This window comes from Cannabis sativa, chromosome 2 (assembly GCF_029168945.1).
Source record: "Cannabis sativa cultivar Pink pepper isolate KNU-18-1 chromosome 2, ASM2916894v1, whole genome shotgun sequence".
NCBI classification, from domain to species: Eukaryota; Viridiplantae; Streptophyta; class Magnoliopsida; order Rosales; family Cannabaceae; genus Cannabis; species Cannabis sativa.
Window position 1 is genome coordinate 46104092 of NC_083602.1, and position 13203 is coordinate 46117294.

Genomic DNA, 13203 nt, shown 5'->3' on the forward strand with positions numbered 1-13203 from the left:
TCACCTATGATAGTTTTATTTAGGCCCAATTAGTATTGGGCTTATTCAATGAATAAAAATTATTTAATTAAGGTTAAATTCCTCTGCTTTGGGCCTTGTGTGAGAGTTAGGGGGCCATTAGTAGTGGGTACGTGTTGCTATAATTTTAAACACTACGCAAGTATACGCAATCAAGTAGTAAATCTCACACAGGTGAGGTCGATCCCACAGGGAATTGGATTAAGTACCACTAAATTATACTTATGATTCTATTCGGTAAATCAAAAGCAATTATGATTTAAAAACAGTAAAATATGAAAGAAATTCAGAAAACTTAATAACACAATTTAAAGTTGAGCAAGATGAGACAATAGGGAGGAGAATCCTGTTGTTGTTTACCCAAATTGTTAATGAATAATTACTATCCTATTCTTGGAGTGAATGACAGATTATGAAATAACCTAGCTCCTTTCAGATCTTCTAGATTCTAAATCACATGTTATCTAATTAATTCCTTAATTAAACTAACATGAAATCAGCATTAAGTAATAATCTACTCGTCACATAAGTCATGTAAATACTTTCGTTTCACATAGAACATCGATTATCTTAATTTTAGCATTCTCAATTCTCACTTTTCAGATTTTGAATTGAGATCATAGAACATGCACAAGGTGATCAATCTTAAACATGAAATTAAGAACAAATTAAGATAATTTCACACACAAGAATTGAGGAATGGTAATTAAACATTAACTAGGCAAAACATTAAACAACAATCATCATCCTCCCTAAATGGGAAATTTAGTTCAGAAACAAATCCATAACCATTCCTATAGCAATATTCAACATAAATAAATTAAAGAGGAATAAAGAAAAGAACTGTTGGTGGATGAATTCTGGATCTTCACTTGAATCTCTATGCTCTTCCTGCCGCTCTCAGCTGTGTTTTAGGGTTCCAAATCGCTCTCCCTGACTTCCAATCGCAGTTTTCTATTTATAATTGAAATTTAGGGTTCGATGGACGAAAATGCCCCAGGTCCGTACGGGATCTCGCCGCGGCCAAGCTTCCTCTCGCCGCGGCGAGAATATTGAAATTTTGGGTGCTTTCTGTATCTCGTAACTCGCCGCGGCGAGCCTCTTCATCGCCGCGGCGACTGATGCCTTTCTAATTCTCGAGATCTAGCCGCGGCCAAGTTGTGTTTAGCCGCGGCCAGATATGCACAAAAAACTCAAAAATTGAGTTTTCTTCGGCTCAGCACGTTTTTTAATGAATTTCTGCACCCGAGACCTCTTTTATTCCAAAGAACCTGAAAACATAGAAAACAAGCGTAATTCCGTCCCAACACAGCTAAAAACGCACATAAATTGGATCCAAAACATAGGCTAAAAATAGCCTAACAAACTCCCCCAAACTGACTCTTTACTCGTCCCCGAGTAAACTAAGACCAAACTAAAAAAAAACAAACTGACAATGATAGCTAAACTTTCCAACAATTTAATTGTTACCACCACCTGCACAACTTCAATCCACCAATAACCAGAATTTCAACTTGCCAACTCTAAGAACTAAGTTGAATGTGCAATTTACAAGTAAGTAATTCATACAAACATAAAGCATCGCAATTTCCATCAATATCACAACTGTTCTAACTTTCCAACATTCCACTAACACATGATCAATAAGTTTGAACGACATACCTCTCTCCACTAATGTTGACAAATTTCTATTTGGAATCAATAGGTCTTTTTCGGTTAACATCACATGGCTTAGGTACATGGGTAGGTGAGAAGTCATTTAGGCTTTACTATACCATAAGCACTATTAACCAAGCAAGCCTAGACATTGATTTTGCTTTCTTTCCATACATCCCAAAAACAGAAATAAGAGATTGCAATTTTTTCTTATGTGTGTACCTCATAATTTTCTTAACTTTTTTTCAAGAAGACACATTTTTTTCTTTTTTTTTTTCCCATAGGCACAACACACAATATTATTCTTTTTTTTTTTCAATCTCTCATTCCTACACTTTATATTTTTTTCACTTACAGCACTTATTCCCCCCAAACTTGCTTCAAGGCTCATGGCATAATAAGATATGTTCAGGGTGAAAAAAGTTCAAGATAACGCTCAGTTAAGTGGTGAAAAATTTTTTCAAACAGGCTAAGGCTCAACTTTGGGTATACTATGGTAAAAAATTCATAAAAGTGTGCTTGAAAGGCTCAATCGTTCCAAAGAAAACTTGCCTAAATCACTTTCCAAACAAAAATCATCAAGGATTTCGCTTCAAGAGAGTATGTCAAACAAATTCTATTCCATGATCAATCAATCATTCCACAAACCAAATAGAACAGAGGTGATATGTGAGAATAGCAAATGTTTTAAATCTACATGAATCACTTCCTAGCACACATCCAATTTAATTCAAACAGTTGCAAGTCAAGCACACAGTTATGTTTTAATCCATTGCACAAGTGAATAACAACAATTCAATCCATCTTTCAATTTAACTATCACGCAAGACTAAAAAAAAACTAAAACAAACTAAACTAAAACAAATAAATGCGAAAAAAAATAAATTAAGTTTCCCCCCCCAAACTAAAATGCACATTGTCCCCAATGTGTGAAAATAAACCAGGGTGAGAGAAACTTACCTGAGCCCCTTAAAAGGGGTTTGGCGGCGGTGGCTGGTCATAAGGGTTGAAACGGGGTGGCATGGGAAAATAGTTTGGATCATCCACACCGATATTCATCCTCGTGACAAGTGTGTTCAATTGAGCCACCTGCTGCTCATCGAAGATACTCCTCTGGGCCATGTAATTTTGCATATGCATGTTTTGCTGAATCAGATAATTCAGCTGATTGTGAGTGTACTGCATGGCAGGGTCAAGAGGCCCGACAAGACGCGGTGGTTCGATGTCCTCATGTTCCTCTTCTTCTCTTGCCGGAGGACCTCTTTGAACTGGCGGTTGACCATGAGGATGAGGAGGTTTGAAGCGAAGAACAGTCGCCAAGTTAATAGGGCGCTGTGGCGGTGCCTTTGTATCATATGAGTACTGTGGTACCCCATGTTTCTCACATAGATCAGTGATTATTCCAGCCAACCCAAGTCCTCCACCGGAAGATCCCTCAACCATAATGTCAAAGGTCGTTCGAACAATATCCCCCACATTCAAATTATACCCTTTCATAATGCCGTAAACCCATTTAAGTCTGTCCATTTGAGCATCAGAAAAATGCTTGTTGGGGAGCATCCTTGCACTAACAAAGTAAAGCCAAGCCTTGGCCACTGGATTGAGTTCACATCGGTACAATTGGTATGGTTCTCCATTAAGCTCATGGAACCTAAGGCCAGGATACCCTAGAGTCTCAGCAATATCCACATAATTCGTACTTCTCTCATAAAATTGTCGTTTCAAGGGTTGTTCTTCATTAGTGAAAGTTTGGAGATCGTAAAGGGCATGAATAGCGGCTGTGGTAGCAGGCACTCTAACCCCCCTAACTCTAACTTTGCCCTCTTCTCTTTCAGGCCAGTTGGCTAAAAATTCCAAAGCTAGAGTTTGATTACCACGCTCAGTGACATCTACGAACTTAGTCCACTGCCTCTGTAGGATTTGATCCCTAATAGATGCAAAAGCGGGGAATGTTGGCGCTTGGCTTAGGTTCACAATGTCTATCCCTCTATCTTCAATGAATGCCCTATCTTTCAATTTCAAAAACCGCTCTTGAGCCTCCATGTTGGTAAACCTAACTCTATCAAGGTTAGAGCGTCCCCTAGGTGGGTTAGATGATGAAGCTCCCTCCTCATTAACTCTTGACCTCTTTGGACCCATCTCACCAAAAAAAAATTATATCCTAACTCCCAAGAATTTTCAAAATTTCGACAGCACTTCCCCTTAAAAATTGACTTCCCGGGATTAAAATCCCTTTCAATTTAACCCAATTCTATTCACACAATCAATTTCAACAATGTATATAGCAAAAATCCCAAATATCCACCAAATAATCCAAAATTATCCAACAAATTCACAAATTCTTCAATAAAAATTGGAGTGGAAGTCTTAGAATCAATACCTCAATGACAATTCTTCCTTTAATCATCCTCCATTGTTGACATCTTGAAGCTTTTGAGAAGAAAAGGATGAATAAGGTATTTGGGTGAGGTTTTAGGGATTTGGGGTTGATTTTGAGTGGGAATTAGTGTTTAATGAGAGAAATAAGGGTTTAGGATGATTATTGATGAAAGTTTATGGTTAGAGTTGGTGGAAAAGAGTTTAGAATGGGATTAGATGAAGAAAAAAATGGTGAAAAGGGGTGTTTTCGGCGTGGAGAAGAGAGGGTTTGAATGGGGTGTGAGTTTTGAAATGTTAGGGATTTGGGATTTAAAAAGCAAAACTGACCACTCTCGCCGCGGCGACATGTAGCCTCGCCGCGGCGAGAATCCGTGAAAATACGGGACTTTCTGTAAGTCAAATCTCGCCGCGGCCAGACATCCCATGGCCGCGGCCACTGAAAAAAAACTTTTTTTTTTTTTTTTTTTTTTTTTTCAGTAACGAAACAGAATGAACATCAAGAAAAATAACAGTAAACTTAAAAAAAAAGTTCAACTAAATCAAAAGAACACTTGGGTTGCCTCCCAATTAGCGCTAACTTTATCGTCGCTCAGCTAGACGTTGATCGAGATCTTCAAATTGGCGCCAGAATCATGGCGGACTTGGTTTGATCAAATTGACCTCCCAAGTAGAGCTTTAATCGCTGTCCATTCACTTTGAAAGTATTAGGACTTTCACCTTTTAGTTCCACTGCTCCGTAGGGAAACACTTTGATCACCGTAAATGGCCCTGACCACCTTGATTTTAATTTACCAGGAAACAACTTTAGTCTTGAGTTAAAGAGTAGAACTTGTTGACCAGGTTGAAACTCCTTTCTGACTAGATTTCTTTCATGCCATCTCTTAGTTCTTTCCTTGTAAATCTTGGCGTTTTCATAAGCTTCATTTCGAAATTCTTCCAACTCATCCAACTGTAGTAGTCTTTTCTGCCCAGCAGCTTTTAAATCCATGTTCAAAGTTTTCATTGCCCAATACGCCTTGTGTTCTAGTTCCACCGGTAGATGACAAGCCTTTCCAAACACCAACCGATATGGTGACATCCCGATTGGCGTCTTGAACGCTGTTCTATAAGCCCACAATGCGTCATCCAACTTTCTTGACCAATCTTTCCTTGATCTCTGCACCGTCTTCTCCAGAATCATCTTTATTTCACGGTTAGAAATCTCAGCTTGGCCATTACTTTGCGGATGATAAGGTAGAGCTGTTCTATGACGAACACCATATCTCGAAAGGAGTGCTTCGAATTGTTTGTTGCAAAAGTGACTCCCTTCATCGCTTATGATTGCTCGGGGAGTTCCAAACCGAGTGAATATGTTCTTTTGAAGGAACCGAAGGACTGTTTTACCATCATTAGCTGGTGTGGCTGCAGCTTCCACCCATTTTGACACATAATCCACAGCTAATAGGATGTATAGATTGCTAAACGATGAAGGAAAAGGACCCATAAAATCTATCCCCCATACATCAAACAATTCTACTTCCAAGATTCCTGTCAAAGGCATTTCGTTTCTCCTTGAGATGTTTCCTGTACGCTGACAACGATCACATGCCTTCACAAAAGTACTAGCGTCTTTGAAAAGTGTTGGCCAAAAGAATCCACTTTGCAACACCTTGGCAGCTGTTCTAGTTCCACTGAAGTGTCCCCCACATGGTAAAGCATGACAGTGATTAAGAATAGAGTACATCTCCTCTTCAGGCACACACCTTCTTATTATCTGATCTGCACAGGGCTGGTAGAGGATTGGCTCTTCCCAATAGTAATGTTTCACCTCAGAAAAGAACTTCTTTAGTTGTTGTCGAGATAGCTCAGGAGGAGTGATATTGGCAAACGTGCCTAAGTAGTTAACATAATCAGCATACCATGGTACCATAAGACTTTCCCTCACACTAAAGAGTTGTTCATCGGGAAATTGTTCATTTATTTGTACCTCTTTCGTATTCTGACTTTCTTCCAGTTCTAGTCTTGACAAGTGATCTGCCACCAAGTTCTCAGTACCCTTCTTGTCTTTTATGTCTAGATCAAATTCTTGCAAAAGAAGAACCCATCGAATCAGTCGTGGTTTGGCATCCTTCTTAGTCATCAAGTATTTGATTGCTGAATGATCTGTATATACTATCACTTTATTACCAATCAAGTAGGGTCGAAATTTGTCACATGCAAACACTATAGCCAGCATCTCTTTTTCTGTAGTAGCGTAGTTTAGTTGGGCATCATTCAAGGTTTTACTTGCATAATAAATGGTTCTGAATACCTTGTCAACCCGTTGTCCCAAAACTGCTCCAATAGCATAATCACTTGCATCGCACATGATTTCAAAAGGTAATTCCCGGTTGGTGTAGTCACAATCGGTCTTTGAGATTAACTTCTCCTTGAGAATTTGGAATGCTTCAAGACAATCTTTCCCAAATTCAAAAGGTACTCCACTAGCAAGAAGATTGGATAGCGGTTTGGCCACTTTGGAAAAATCTTTGATAAATCTTCTATAAAACCCGGCATGACCCAAAAAGCTTCGAACTCCCTTAACTGAAATTGGAGGAGGCAAGTTCTCAATTGTAGATACTTTGGCTCTGTCAACCTCAATACCTTCTTTTGAGATTTTATGTCCCAGCACTATTCCTTCTGTAACCATGAAATGGCACTTTTCCCAGTTCAGCACCAAATTAGAGTCTTCACATCTTGCTAAAACCAATTCCAAGTTACTCAGACATTGGTCAAACGATGAGCCAAACACTGAAAAATCATCCATGAACACCTCGATGCACTTTTCTATTAAATCAGAAAATATAGCCATCATACACCTCTGAAATGTTGCTGGAGCATTACATAGCCCAAATGGCATTCGTCGAAAAGCAAAAGTACCATATGGACATGTGAATGTTGTTTTCTCTTGATCCTCCGGTGCTATAGCTATTTGGTGATACCCTGAGTATCCATCAAGGAAACAATAGTACTCTTGTCCTGCCAACTTATCTAACATCTGATCAATGAATGGGAGTGGAAAGTGATCTTTTCTTGTAGCCTTGTTGAGTTTTCGGTAGTCAATGCAAATTCTCCATCCCGTGACAGTTCTGGTTGGGATGAGTTCATTCTTCTCATTCTTTACCACCGTCATCCCTCCTTTCTTTGGAACAACTTGGACTGGGCTCACCCATTTACTGTCTGAAATAGGATACGCTACCCCGGCATCTAACCACTTCAAGACTTCTTTTCTGACAACCTCCTTCATTGGTGGATTTAATCTACGTTGTGCATCAATGGTTGGTTTCACTCCTTCCTCCATTAAGATTCTATGCATTACAGTTGAAGGGCTGATCCCTTTAATATCTGCTAAAGTCCATCCAATGGCTTTTGAATGCTTCCTTAGAACCCGTAATAGCTTATCTGTCTCTACAGAAGATAGGGAAGAAGCCACAATAACAGGAAGTGTCTTATTTTCTCCCAAATATTCATACCTGAGATGCTCTGGTAGGACTTTTAACTCTAGTTGAGGAGGCTTTTCAGTAGATGGGGTAGGCTTTGTTGGTATGACTCCTAACTCTTCATAATATTTTCTATTCAGCGGTCCATAAGAATCGAGCCACATAGCATATTCATAAGCTTCCTTACCATCTTGTTCCACCACCTCTTCTTGTACCAAAGTCAGATTAAGAGGATCTTCAGCATGTGTCTTTGTCTCCACCAACTGGTCCACCACATCAATTGCAAAACAGTTGTCACTAGCTGTAGGATAGGTCATTGCTTTGAGTACATTAAATACAACTTCATCTCCTTGTACCCTTAGCTTTAACTCTCCTTTCTGAACATCAATTAGTGCTTTCCCTGTTGCCAAGAAAGGTCTCCCCAGGATGATAGGAACATTACTGTCTTCTTCCATATCCAGAACAATGAAATCAGCTGGGAAGATGAACTTGTCCACCTTTACTAACACATCCTCAATGACTCCTCTAGGGTGAGCTAGCGATCGATCTGCCAATTGAAGAGTTACAGTAGTTGGCTTTGCTTCACCTAGCTGCAATCTTTTGAACACTGACAAGGGCATTAAGTTAATACTGGCTCCCAAATCACATAGTGCATTTATCCCTTCAATTTTACCAATAGTACAAGGAATAGTGAAGCTCCCTGGATCTCTGAGTTTTGGAGGGAGTTTCTTCTGTAGAATAGCGCTACACTCTTCAGTTAGAGCCACTGTCTCATAGTCTTCCATCTTCCTCTTCTTTGACAAAATTTCCTTCATAAACTTCACATAACTTGGCATCTGCTCTAGAGCTTCAGCAAAAGGAATGTTAATGTGAAGTCTTTTGAAGACTTCTAGAAACTTGGTGAACTGCTTGTCTAAGCTTGACTTTCTCAGCCTCTGAGGATAGGGTATCTTTACATGATGATCAATACTAATCGGTGGAGACTGTTGTGGTGGTGCTGGGCTATCAGTAGCCTTCTCTGCTGTCGGTGTTGGTGTCGGCACTGGTTGAGCATTTATTTCTACATCTACCTCAACTGGTTGTGGTAACTCAGGCCCATCATACTTCTTACCGCTCCTCAGGGTAATTGCCTTGCAGTTTTCTTTAGGATTAACTTCAGTGGTGCTAGGCAAATTTCCTTGAGGGCGGGTTGCTACCTGAGTTGCTAGCTGGCCCATCTGAGTCTGCAGGTCTTTAATTGAAGATCTAGTTTCAGTCATGAATTGGAGCAGTAAATCTGTCTGCAAACTAGAACTTCCACCAGAGGCTTGTTGCTGATTAAACTGTTGGTTCTGATTTCTTTGTTGATAGAACCCACTATTTCTTCGGTTGTTATTCTGGTTGAACCCATAATTGTTGTTGTTGTTGTTCTGTGAAAAATTCCCAATGGCCTTAGCTTCATCCATTGGCAAATCATCCACATCTGCTTGGCACTCCGAAAAGTGATGACTTCCTCCACATAACTCACAAACAATTTGGGCTTGCTTAGCTTGCCCTGCAATGATTTTAGTCAATGCCTCAACCTGAGCTGTTAACTTTGTGATGGCATCGACTTCTAACACACCAGCTACCTTCTTGGATTGACTCCTTTCAGTTGGCCACTGCTGGTTGTTTAGAGCCATCTCCTCCAATAGATCATATGCCTCATTAGCACTCTTTCTCATAAAAGCTCCGCCCGCTGCTGCATCTATTAGAGTTCTAGTATTACCAACCAACCCGTTGTAGAAGTTGTGAACCAGCATCCACTTCTCTATACCATGATGGGGACACCTCCTGATCAGATCTTTAAACCTCTCCCAAGCCTCATGGAGAGATTCATTATCTTGTTGGCAGAAATTATTGATTTCTCCTCTTAGCTTTGCAGACTTAGCTGGAGGAAAGAACTTTGACAAGAATTTTGTTGCCAGATCATTCCATGTAGCAATAGAATTCGGTGGCAAAGAATTCAACCAACTCTTGGCTCGTTCTCTGAGCGAGAATGGAAACAACCTCAATCTAATGGCATCGTCGCTAACTCCATTAACTTTAAAAGTTTCACAAAGTTCCATGAAGTTAGAGAGATGCAAATTAGGATCTTCAGAAGGGAGACCACCAAACTGAACTGAAGACTGCACCATTTGAAGGATGGCAGGTTTGATCTCGAAGTTGTTTGCATCCACTGCCGGTGGCCTAATACATGACTGCACTCCCGTCAGAGTAGGGAGAATGTAATCTCTCAAGCTACGGCCATTAGCTTGATCTTCCACAGCACCTCCATTATTACCATTATTACGCCCATTGTTCCCAACATTATTGTTCACATTGGCAGCCATGATTTCTGATGTTTCAAATTCTTTGCCGAAACTCTTTCTTGCCTCTTGTTCTTTCGATTCTTCCTGCAAGTTTTCTCAATTTCAGGATCAACTGGTAATATGACTGATTGTCCTTGACGGCGCATGCACTTAGGATTCCTGAAATAAATCAAGAAAATATTGCAAGAAAAAGGTTAGAAAAATCAGCAAGAGAAAATATACCAAAGTAGAAGTTAGTATAATTTTATGTAATATTAATCTTTAACAATTCCCCGGCAACGGCGCCAAAAACTTGTTGCTATAATTTTAAACACTACGCAAGTATACGCAATCAAGTAGTAAATCTCACACAGGTGAGGTCGATCCCACAGGGAATTGGATTAAGTACCACTAAATTATACTTATGATTCTATTCGGTAAATCAAAAGCAATTATGATTTAAAAACAGTAAAATATGAAAGAAATTCAGAAAACTTAATAACACAATTTAAAGTTGAGCAAGATGAGACAATAAGGAGGAGAATCCTGTTGTTGTTTACCCAAATTGTTAATGAATAATTACTATCCTATTCTTGGAGTGAATGACAGATTATGAAATAACCTAGCTCCTTTCAGATCTTCTAGATTCTAAATCACATGTTATCTAATTAATTCCTTAATTAAACTAACATGAAATCAGCATTAAGTAATAATCTACTCGTCACATAAGTCATGTAAATACTTTCGTTTCACATAGAACATCGATTATCTTAATTTTAGCATTCTCAATTCTCACTTTTCAGATTTTGAATTGAGATCATAGAACATGCACAAGGTGATCAATCTTAAACATGAAATTAAGAACAAATTAAGATAATTTCACACACAAGAATTGAGGAATGGTAATTAAACATTAACTAGGCAAAACATTAAACAACAATCATCATCCTCCCTAAATGGGAAATTTAGTTCAGAAACAAATCCATAACCATTCCTATAGCAATATTCAACATAAATAAATTAAAGAGGAATAAAGAAAAGAACTGTTGGTGGATAAATTCTGGATCTTCACTTGAATCTCTATGCTCTTCCTGCTGCTCTCAACTGTGTTTTAGGGTTCCAAATCGCTCTCCCTGACTTCCAATCGCAGTTTTCTATTTATAATTGAAATTTAGGGTTCGATGGACGAAAATGCCCCAGGTCCGTACGGGATCTCGCCGCGGCCAAGCTTCCTCTCGCCGCGGCGAGAATATTGAAATTTTGGGTGCTTTCTGTATCTCGTAACTCGCCGCGGCGAGCCTCTTCATCGCCGCGGCGACTGATGCCTTTCTAATTCTCGAGATCTAGCCGCGGCCAAGTTGTGTTTAGCCGCGGCCAGATATGCACAAAAAACTCAAAAATTGAGTTTTCTTCGGCTCAGCACGTCTTTTAATGAATTTCTGCACCCGAGACCTCTTTTATTCCAAAGAACCTGAAAACATAGAAAACAAGCGTAATTCCGTCCCAACACAGCTAAAAACGCACATAAATTGGATCCAAAACATAGGCTAAAAATAGCCTAACAGTACGACATACTGAACCCAGCCCTCCCTCACATGAACAATCCCAATTGCGAAGGCCCATTTTCCTTATTTAAATAATTGTATTAGGCTAATTATACTAGTTCAACCTAATTAAAATTGAATTAACAACATTATTAATTTTGAAATAAATGGAATTAGTTTTTCATTAGATTATTTTAAATTTAATTTAGAATAAATATACTTAGTTTAATAAAATATTCTAGATAGAAATTTCTAGTAACTAATTTATATTTTCTAATATTTAATTAAGTAGCAAAATATATTGAAGTTGAAAATTAATTTATTTATTAATTTTAGACCAACTTAAATTAGAATATTTTTCTTAGAACTTAAATAGAATTAAAAATTAAGTTGATTTTATTCAAGATACTTAATTGTTTGTTTCTATTTCATGAAATTTAATTAATTAGAAAATATATTTAAGTTGAAAATTAATTTTTCAATTAATTTTGGACCAACTTAAATTAGATTATTTTTCTTAAATATTAAATTAGTGTTATCCCAATTTTTGCACTCTGACGTGGCATCACATGATGGTGACACGTGGAATCAACTTCGAGTATCCGCTCTGAGAGTACAGTCCGAACAGGATGCCTCATAGGCATGCCTGAAGCAAAGCGATCAACAATCCGCGCAGAGCAACCAACACTTAGTGAATTCAATTTTAGCATCGTGAGTCATCAAAGAAATCCCTATAACTTGGGGATCAGATTGCAGAGATATGACAAGCTGTCCAAATCCCACGATCAGTGTATTCTGTATTTATCATGCAATCTTTTGTGCTTATATCTACTGTAACGAGAAGGGAAATATTTCCTCTCCAAGTTCATAGCCCTATAAATAGTGATGAATATTCACTGGGCAAAGGGTCAAAAGATTCTACCTAAGAAATATTATCTAAGAATTCATATTCAGAGATATTGTTGTAAGAGCTATAAGAAAAGGAACTTTTCTCCTTGTTCTTAAGTCAATACAAATAACGAGGATTAGGCTATTACCGAACTGCTCGGAGCTGAACCTCTATAAAATTCTTGTGTCTTTACATTGCATTACTATATATTGATTTCTATAAAACACTTATCGCTTACTAAATAAGACTCATTGTCGTTGGCTAAAAGCGATGTCAATATTTTGGTGCTTTCATTGAGAGTAGAATCAAGAGTATACTTGTAAAAAAGGTTTGGTCGATGGATAAAAAGTATACATGTAAAAAAAAGTGACCAAGAGTCATAAGTCTGCTTGGTCACTTTGGGGGAACCTATACCTGTACAAAGCATTTGGTAAAGATAAAACAGCAACAATTGCACGATGATTATAAATAGAGAATGAAATTCATTAAAGATAAAAAAAAGCCCGTAATACCGGAATTAAAAGTTGCCAGTCAGCCCATTGTCTGTAAAATGAAAAACAATTCCAAGTTTAAAGATCGCGTCACCGGTCATAATGTCTTAGAAAAGGCCTTATGGCCGAAAAAGATATATCAACATTTTGATCTTCTGGGCTGGCAGGAGCTGGAGGATCTGTTGTTTGAACGGGAGGTATATCAGCATTCTGGCCAGAGGTAAAAGCAGCCGCCTCAGTTTCACCATAAGCCACTTGGGAAGCACAGAACTCGGGGTACATGTCTTTGGCTTCACCCAAGTAGTCAAAGTTTGCCTGAGGATTAACCTTCCAAAAGTCATAGAAGAGCTCAAGACCGGCTGTCTCCAGGGCATGAACTTTCTCTCCCAGCCTCATTACCTCAGCCGTAAGCTCCTCCTCCTTAGACTTCTTCTCCTCTTCCAATCGACGCAGGATCAC

At 38.7% G+C, this 13203-nt stretch overlaps 1 non-coding gene across 1 annotated transcript; it reads left to right on the top strand.

The window, feature by feature from the left end:
• Positions 1-9302: 9302 nt before the first annotated feature.
• LOC133035253 (small nucleolar RNA R71) lies at positions 9303-9409 on the top strand. The gene has a single exon (XR_009686530.1). It is a non-coding gene; the product is annotated as a small nucleolar RNA R71 (small nucleolar RNA).
• The last annotated feature ends 3794 nt before the right edge of the window (positions 9410-13203 follow it).